Here is a 9,611-nt window from a genome sequence, read left to right as displayed (position 1 = left end):
GGCCTTTTGGATTTTAACTCTCATTTGCTTTCTCCAGTTGCAGGTCTTAATGTGCAGTGGTGGGATTCAAATTCTTTTACTACCAGTTCTGTGGATGTGACTTGATGGGCGTGGCATGGCATGCCTTGGTGGGCGTGGCTTGGTGGGCATGGCAGGGAAAGGGTACTGTAAAATCTCCATTCCCTGCTCACTCCAAGGGAAGGTTACTGCAAAATCCCCATTTCCTCCCGATCAGCTGGGACTCGGGAGGCAGAGAATAGAGGGGGGCGGGGGCAGTCAGAAGTGGTATTTACCGGTTCTCCTAACTACTCAAAATTTTTGCTAATGGTTCTCCAGAACCTGCTGAAACCCACCTCTGCTGAGCACCTACCAGCAGAAGGAGCTTTCTTACCTATTCTACCGCCCACTTTACAGTAGAACATGGCCTTCAAATAATGCAATGAGATAGGGACCCTGCCATATTTGGAGAATATTGTCTCTATACAGTCAAAAATACATTTTACATTTGTTTTCATAGTTTGCTAAACTAGGTTGAGACACTTTCCACCCTTGGATTTCTATGTGCTTTCTCTTTCAACTGATGTACATCTTGGTTGTCAAGATAATGCTTCAGTCACAACAATACATGAGCACACAATAGATACAAACATAAGGTAAACCACTCCAAACTCAACTGCAGAAAATACGACTTCAGCAACAGAGTGGTCAGTGCCTGGAATGCACTACCTGACTGTGGTTTCTTCCCCAAACCCCCACAACTTTAACCTTAAGACTGTCTACTGTCAACCTCACCTCATTCCTAAGAGGTCTGTAAGGGGCGTGCATAAGTGCACCAATGTGCCTACCATTCCTGTCCTAATGTCCCCATTTATTCATATCGATTTCATGTATTCATAATCATGTTTATACTTATATCTGTGATCTTATATATGCCTGGCAAAATAAATAAATAAATAATGAAGATTCCTAATAACATGGTATGTGGCTTCCATATTAGTTTTGGTTGTAAGTGTTGGGAAGTTGTGTGGAGGAAAACTTAGGTCAGGTGTTGGGACGGAGGGCCTGCTCAGGCGGAGGCACGGAGTGTGCAGCAGATGTGTCAGAACCTGATCAGAACTTGTCTTTCTAGATTGGTTTAGACCAGGGGGGTCAAATGGTGGCCTGAAGGCCGGATGCGTCACATGCAGATCACACCCACCCCAGCTCCACGAATGGGAAAAACATTGTGAAACATCACATAATGGCAATATGACGTGGGGAGTTTGACACCCCTGGTGTTGTGACCCAGGTTCCTGGACCCGGACTCCTGGACTTGGATGATTCAGAAAGTGAGGGAGAAGACCTGGCAAGCCCTTCTTCTCTTGGGCCCTCTCCCTCCCTGGCACCCACTCAAAGGGAGGAGGAGGGGCCGGCAAGGCCTGATTCTCTGGAGCCTTCTTCTGATTTGGCAACGCCCCAAGAACAGTTTTGGAGTGATGCAAGACTGCGCAGACGTGACCGGCGCGCGCAGCAGAAACAGCGTTGGGATAAGGCCAAGGAATGATGGACATCTGCAGAGACTATAAATAGGAGGCGGGACTTCCTGGTTTTTTGTCTTGGACAAAGCAATGAATTTGCGCGGGCAAACTGTATCAATGGAGGGAAGAATATATTCGTGAGTAATTCTGGCCTTATCTATAATTTCCTCGTTATCTCCAGAAACTTGGCAGGCCCGTGGGTAGACGTGGCCAGGACATTTATCTATGTAAATAAAGTAGAAGAGGAGGCCTTTCACTGACTCTTTGTTGGGAGTATTGGGGGAGGGAAACAGAACACCTGGTTTAGACCAATGTGTGGGATTGGGTGCTTTGCAGTGCTTTTGAGTATTGGAGGCTGGGGAGGGAATTTAGATAGAGGGGGAGATGGTAAAGGAGGAGAACATGGTAGTACTTGGCATGGGGAGGTATGGTGGGAGATGAGGGCAAACCACTTTCATAGAAGGGTGGCTCCAGTGTTTTAATACAAGTACTTCATTCCAGCTCCTGTGTTTAATCCCAGGATCTAGTTTTAAGAGCTTTATTGGCTCTGGATTTCAACTGCTGCTTCATCATGCTAGGTCAACCTGCAATAAACCTCACTTTATCCACAATCGAAATGAGAGGACTGACCTAGCTTGCATCACTGAGATCTGGTTGGGCATTGGAGGGAGGGTCCTACTCTATGAAATGCAAACCTGGGTTTTGGGTTGTGGCATCAGTCACAATTCCAGTGTAGGGATGGGGATATGGCTGTTGTTATTCTTGAATCTCTGGTGGGTCCTGCTCCAGACATTATCAGATGTGAAACTCTCTTTGTGAGGCTGGACCAAGGGATCAGCGGGGATGGCGGCTCACTTATCTTCTTCCCTGCAGTGTGGGGTGGTGTGACAGATTAGTGAAATAGTTCCCCAGGAAAGAAGAAGCCCATTTCAAAGAGTGGGGGTGAGACAAGAGACAATACAACCTAGAACTGGATTAGAACTGGATTAGACACAAAGAAATATATTTAGGATAGACACTCCTAGAATCTCCCAGTGTGTATTCATTAGAGTAGGATAGGTTTAGTTTGGCAAGATTCTGTCTCTATGGTTTGAGCAAATAAAGAATTGAATCTTGGCTGGATTGTTCTATGTCATTCTTGGACAGGGCCTGACTGTTCTGACCCGGCCTTTGCAGAAGCAAGAAACAGACTCCCTACAAAGGAAAACTCCTCTTTATTTACACATTGGGAATTAGCTGCATTCACCAATAGAAAGTCCAGGCAAGAGTCCTGCAAGAAGTTAAGTGAAACAATAGTCATCAGCTCATTATGATAAATGCAAGGCTGTGAGCTCCCAACCGGGAGGCTGCAAATTAAGTCAGTTCAAACAGAGAAATAGACAAACCTCAATTCTGGAAGGCAGTCTTTGTCCCACGAAACACACAAGGAGCAAACTTTCCAGAAATGTGAATGGTTGTCTGTGACAACCAAACCACTCCCCTTTCCTCCTATTTATTCCCCAGCCAGGGAGGGGCCAGTCAGCATCCACATTTGTTTTGCTTCCCGAGCTGGCTCATTGTCCTCTATTGTTCACCTCTCCTTTCTGTTCTGTACATATGTGCATCTGGAACAGGCTCCAGCTGTTCCTCCTCCTCACTAATTTCTGATTCCAAAGACAGCTGCCTCTCTGGCTGGGAAATGCAGGACGGCCCTAGCTCTATCTCTTTGTCTGATGCTAAGCATCCATCAGAGCCTTCCCCAGGCTCCAGAACTGGCCCAAGTTCTTCCCCAATCTCCTCATTGTCCGAGTCTGCCACCAGCTCTGCTGGCAGCTGGTAGGCCACAACACTGACAAGCAGCATCTCTCTGTGTCTGTTCTTGGACACTATATCAGGGCAGAAATGGAGTTTATCAGGCTTATGGCTCTGGGGGATTGCAACCTGCCATCTCTGACCTAGGATCTGAAATAATACAGGAGTCTAACCTATATTTATTTATTTATTATTTGGATTTATATACCGCCCTTCTCCCGAAGGACTCAGGGCGGTTTACAACCTAGTAAAAACAAAATCACAAAAATTTATAAGACATTTTTAAAAACTAATTAATTAGGCCCAAAAAGCTAAAACTCTAATAAAAGCCCTATTAAAACTAAATTAAGCCAGCCCTGCGTGCTGGAACAAAAATGTCTTTAGCTCGCGTCGAAAGGTCCGGAGGTCGGGGAGTTGCCGTATCCCTGGAGGCAGCTCGTTCCAGAGGGCAGGAGCCCCCACAGAGAAGGCCCTCCCCCTGGGGTCACCAGTCGACATTGTTTTGACTGACGGCACCCTGAGAAGACCCTCCCTATGGGAGCGCACGGGTCGATGCGAGGCAATTGGTAGCAGCAGGCGGTCCTGTAAATAACCCAGTCCTATGCCATGGAGCGCTTTAAAGATGGTAACCAGCACCTTGAATTGCACCCGGAAGACCACTGGAAGCCAGTGCAGCTTGCGCAGGAGAGGTGTTATATGGGAGCTTCGAGTTACTCCCTCTATTACCCGTGCAACCACATTCTGGACCAGTTGGAGCCTCCGGGTGCTCCTCAAGGGGAGCCCCAAGTAGAGAGCATTGCAGTAGTCCAGGCGGGAAGTGACGAGGGTGTGAGTGACTGTGCATAGGGAATCCCGGTCTAGGAAGGGACGCAGCTGGCGTATCAGGCGAACCTGATAGAAAGCTCTCCTGGCGACGGCCGTCATATGCTCTTCTAAAGACAGCCATACATCCAGGAGGACACCTAGATTGCGAACCCTCTCCATTATAGGGTCTGGTGTTACCTCTTGGGGTGGTATCATTATAATCTGGATTTGGGGGACCTTAATATTGGTACCCAGCCATGGGCAGATTATTCCTTGTTGGGCTAGAGTTCTCTGCAGCTGCCCCTTTCTGCAGGGAGGTAAGGTTTATTACAGGGATGTCAAACTCAAGGCCCTCGGGCTGGATTCGGCCCACAGGGTGCTTAAATCTGGCCTGGAAATAACAAATGACTGGCCCGCGGTTTCTCTGCTGGCCAAAACGGGCCACAGCCCCCCCCCACAGCCTCCTACAGCACTCTGACGGCCGAAAACAAGCCACATGGGGCACATTTTATATGTTTCTTTCTCAGCCCCATGCAGTCTATCTTCCTTCCGGTTGGCTACTTTACACACGATTCCTGGTTTCATCCATTTTAAAAATATGGAACAGGTGTAATCCAAAGAGTTTGCTCACTTATCTGTGGCTGTAATGTAATTTGCTTGCTTTTGACTTACAAGTGGATTGTGTTATCGCCTCCATAATGGTTTGTAAACAATATAGTGAGCCTAAAAACTTAAAATACAGTACATGATTACTCAATGAGATTTAATTGTGCATCCAGTTGTAGTCCAAATAGTCCTGGAAATGTTTCCACACAGCATGCATGTTTTCTGAATCTTTCTAAACATTTAGCAATATATTGTGATAATTTTGTTGTGCCGTACAGTGTTCCTCTTTACAATGGATATCTGGAATAAAATTTTAATGTTTTCGAAGAACTCTATTAAAAATGAAAAATGGAGGGGTCAGCTAAAGTATTCTACATTGAGTTAATTAATATTTCAAAGGACAGATTCAACAGGGAAAAAGGGAAATCTGAGTTGATATTGCCCAAGCAATAACAAAGAGTGTACAATTTTGTTTTTTTGCCGATGGAGAAATGCCAAAAATAAGGCAGACGGATTAATACATGAAGAAGACAAAAAAGGATTTAAGGGAAATTTTTTCTGAAGTATTTGCTGAGATATTAGCAGCTCGTCCAGCAGATGTGGCTTATCAAATTGATAAAATATATCGTGTGAATTCTTGGATAGCAAGGCAAAAAAAGTTGCCAAGGGATGTTGTTATTTATTTTACAAATAGAACAGTGAGAAATCAGATTTTGCAAGCCTCATATAAGGGGGAGAAGATTCAGATTGCTGGTCAGGATATTTTAATATTAAAGGAAATTCCACCAAAAATGTTAAGAGCTAGAAAGGAATTTGCCTTCCTGGTGAATGAACTTAAAAAACGTCAGATTGAATATAGATGGGATATTCCAACTGGTATAATAGTATATTATGCAGGGAAAGTACATCGTCTCAATACAGTTGGAAAAGCGAGAGAATTTTATGTTGAGGCATTAAAAGTTGGAAGTCTTTCTCCACTGGATGCTAGAAGAAAGGAGACTGAAGTGAAGGAAAGAGAAGTGAAGCAGGTTCAAGAACAGATTGCGATGGAAGAAGATTTATTACAAGTGTTGGAAATACCTATGACGGGTCCAGATTCAAAAGAACAAAGGCTGACAAGAGCTGCTGCTAAACGCAAGGAACAAGAGATGAAGGCACAACAACAACTGGCAACTACTACAACGGAAACAGTGGAGGAGCAAGGCCTAAAGCAAAATGTGATTTATGCTAGTGTTCCAAAAGTTTCCTTTGGCCGATAATGGCAATTAAACTATTATCTTGGAATGTTAATGGTTTGAATTCACCGCAGAAGAGAAGGAAAGTATTTCATTATTTGAAACAATTTAAAAATGACATTACTTGTTTACAAGAAACACATATTAGATCTTTAGACCAGAAATATTTGATAAATTCAAAACTGGGAGTACATTTTGTTGCCTCCTCTTTGGAGAAAAAATGGTTTAGTTATATATATAAAGAAGGATATATCAGCAAAATTAATTGAGGTGGATAAGCAAGGAAGATACATTGCTATTGAACTCTTGTTGGAGGAAAGAAGACATTATTAATAGGAGTTTATGCTCCAAATCAACAACAAGAAAATTTTTCAAGTTTTACATAAAAGAATAGTATTTTGGGATTATAAATCATATATATTAATGGGTGATTGGAATGGTGTGTTGGATACTCAAAAGACAAAAAGTTTAAGGAAGATATCAAGCGGTAAATTACCAAAGGCTTTTTTTGAAATGATGGAGGACTTGGAATTAAGAGATATTTGGAGAGAACATAATACAGAAGAGAGGGATTTTACCTTCTTTTCTGATAGGCACCAATCATTTTCGAGGATTGATTTTATTTTGATTACTAATGACTTGTATTCTAGAGTGAAGAAGACGAAGATTTGTTCAAGAACTTTATCTGATCATAGTCCAGTTTGGATTGAATTTGATCGGGAAAAGGAGGCTAGGAGATCATGGAGGTTGAATGAGAATTTGTTTAAATATGAACAAAATGTAAATGAATGTAAAAAACAAATGAAAGAATTTTTTATTATGAATATGAAAAAAGAGACATCTATAGAGATGATTTGGGACTCCAGTAAGGCTTATATGAGAGGAAATCTTATACAAATGAATATTAAATACAAAAATAAATTGCAGAAAAAGAAAAAGGAACTGGAAGAGGAAATTAAAAAGAAAGAACAATTATTGATAAATAGCCCACTCTTAAAGTATCAAATCTGGCAGAAATGGCAAAAATTTCTGCTTACTTGAAAGACTATACACAAGAAAAATATATTTTAGAATGGAAAATGTGGATTGATTATATTCAAAATAAGTATCAGATAAAAAAATATCAAATAGCATATGAGTAAATTTAGGAAATAATTTGTATTAGATATATTTTTGAAGGAGAGGGGAATTGAGAGTGTGAATAAGCGTGGAGAGACTAGAGATTATAATTTAGGAATTATTTTAGATTATGATTGTTAGTTTTGATACCCTGCATTTTGTTCTGGGAAGTCGGGGTGGGGGGTGGGGGGTAAAGGGGAAGGGAATTGGGGGGTTGAGGTTAGTGATGGAGTGATGGTTAATGTACAGGGATTATTGAAGATGTATAAATATAATTAATGTAGGGTCGGGTCTGACCAGTTGCCATTTTAGAACGGTGGGGAGGGAAAAAAGAGAGTAGGAGGTAGGAAAGAGGAGAAGAGGAAGGAAGAGGGGTAGAAGAGGGAGAAGAGTGTAGGGTGGAGGGAGGAGAGGAGGTAGATAAGAGAAGGAGAGGAAGGTTTGGAAAGTAAAAGAAGGTAGAAGAGGGAAGAAGGTTAAAAAGGGGGGTGGTGACTGGGCAGGCCCGACTAATTGTATATAACTGTACATTGGATGAATTATTTGATAAGATTGTAAAAATAAAACTTTTTTATAAAAAAAAAAAAAAAAAAGACGACAAAAAAGGAGATATGGATAAATGAAAGAGAAATGAATTGTTTTGTTTAAAAGTATTTTAAGGTTCTAAATGTTAATTTATCATTTAACCCAGTAAGTATAACTATAATGTTCTTTAGGTTGTCTTAACTCACATTAGGCTTTCTGTTCCGACAATATTATGCACATATTCAGATCTGCTCCTATGCAAAAGAGTCAAGCCCCATAGCAGCTGGGGACTCTACATGTCTTTATTCTTTACATTATGGAATTGAGACTATTTGTGCTAGAAAGTAAATCTTCCTTTGTTTGGAATAGCTGTTTTGAATGCAAAGGGGAAAAATACTTCTTGAGCCTGTGTCAAAAGCCCACCAAGGCCAAACCCACCCTGACCACTCCCACCCCAACCACACCCACCCTGGCCCTCCGAGGTCAAACACAACCCTGATGTCGCCCTCAATGACATTGAGTTTGACACCCCAGGTCTATTAGATAAATCTACGCCTGACACAGGGGTGAAACCCAGCAGGTTCTGGAGAACCAGTAGTGGAAATTTTGAGCAGTTTGGAGAACCGGTAGTAGAAATCTTGAGTAGTTCAGAGAACCAGCAAATACCACCTCTGGCTGGCCCCAGAGTGGGGTGGGAATGGAGATTTTGCAGTATCCTTCCCCTGCCATGCCCACCAAGCCACGCCCACAGAACCGATAGTAAAAAAAATTGGATTTCACCACTGCCCTGACATGACATAGACTCACTGAAATTTCAGAGGAAGCTTTGGGTTTTTCGACCAATGCCCTTATTACTGTTTGGAATGAGGCACTGAACCATGTTGTGCCCATCTGAGCAGCTTCAAGAGATGAAGCAGCACAAGAGACAGCTACAGTGCTTCTGGAAAAAAACCAAGAGTGACGTCAATCAAGCACAGGTAAGAACCTATATTAGGACTTACCTTGTGCTGACAAGAGTGAGAAGGTTGCTGAGAAAGTGATTGGCGTTCACCTTCACAGGATAAAGTGTGAAAGGTATAAAGCAGATTATCTGGTCTCTTTTCCATTTGAGTTCAGGCCGGGGTACAGCATGGAGATGGCCCTTGTTGATGACCTTTGGAGGGCTTGGGATGAGGGCGGTAGAAGTGTCATGGCTTTCTCCTGAATTTCTCAGTGGACTCCAATATCATCAAATATGGTATCCTTCTGGATTGGCTTTGGGAGTTGGGAATGGGAGGCACTTTGTAATGATTCTGCTTCCTTCTCCATGGCTATATACTTGTACTTGTACTTATACTTGTACTTATACTTGTACACCCCCTGAGTCCTTCGGGAGAAGGGCGGTATAAAAATTAAATAAAATAAATAAATAATAAATAAATAGTTCAGTTGAGGTTGGCAGGCTGGAGAGGTTGAGCCCTAGTCCCCTGCAGTGGGGGTGGGGGTGGCCTCAGGGCTCAGGCTATTTCCTCTTGTGACATTTACATGAAATTGCTGTGTGAGGTCATCTGGGCTGGGAAAGACCAAGTCTGGAATGGCTTGGATTGGGGTGGGTACTCATCCAAAAACAGGTGGAATTCAATTAACGGCAGCAATGGTAAGGTCTGGGATTGCCATCACTGCTTTACAATCATATCACTTAGCAATAGAAATTCCGGTCACAATTACCGTTGTAATTTGGGGATGACTCGTATATTTTTATAAGATTGGTGCTTTTACCAGTATCATTTATCATTTATCATAAAAATAAGTGAAAAGGTGGATTTAACAAAAAAAAAAAAAGTCTAAATCAACTGGAAGTAGGAGGTAGGAAAGAGGAGAAGAGGAAGGAAGAGGGTAGAAGAGGAGAAGAGTGTAGGGTGGAGGGAGGAGAGGAGGTAGATAAGAGAAGGAGAGGAAGGTTTGGAAAGTAAAGAAGGTAGAAGAGGAAGAAGGTTAAAAAGGGGGGTGGTGACTGGGCAGGCCCGACTAATTG

The sequence above is a fragment of the Ahaetulla prasina genome, chromosome 1 (assembly GCF_028640845.1).
Source record: "Ahaetulla prasina isolate Xishuangbanna chromosome 1, ASM2864084v1, whole genome shotgun sequence".
Classification (NCBI taxonomy): domain Eukaryota; kingdom Metazoa; phylum Chordata; class Lepidosauria; order Squamata; family Colubridae; genus Ahaetulla; species Ahaetulla prasina.
Note: the sequence above shows the minus strand (reverse complement) of the source record.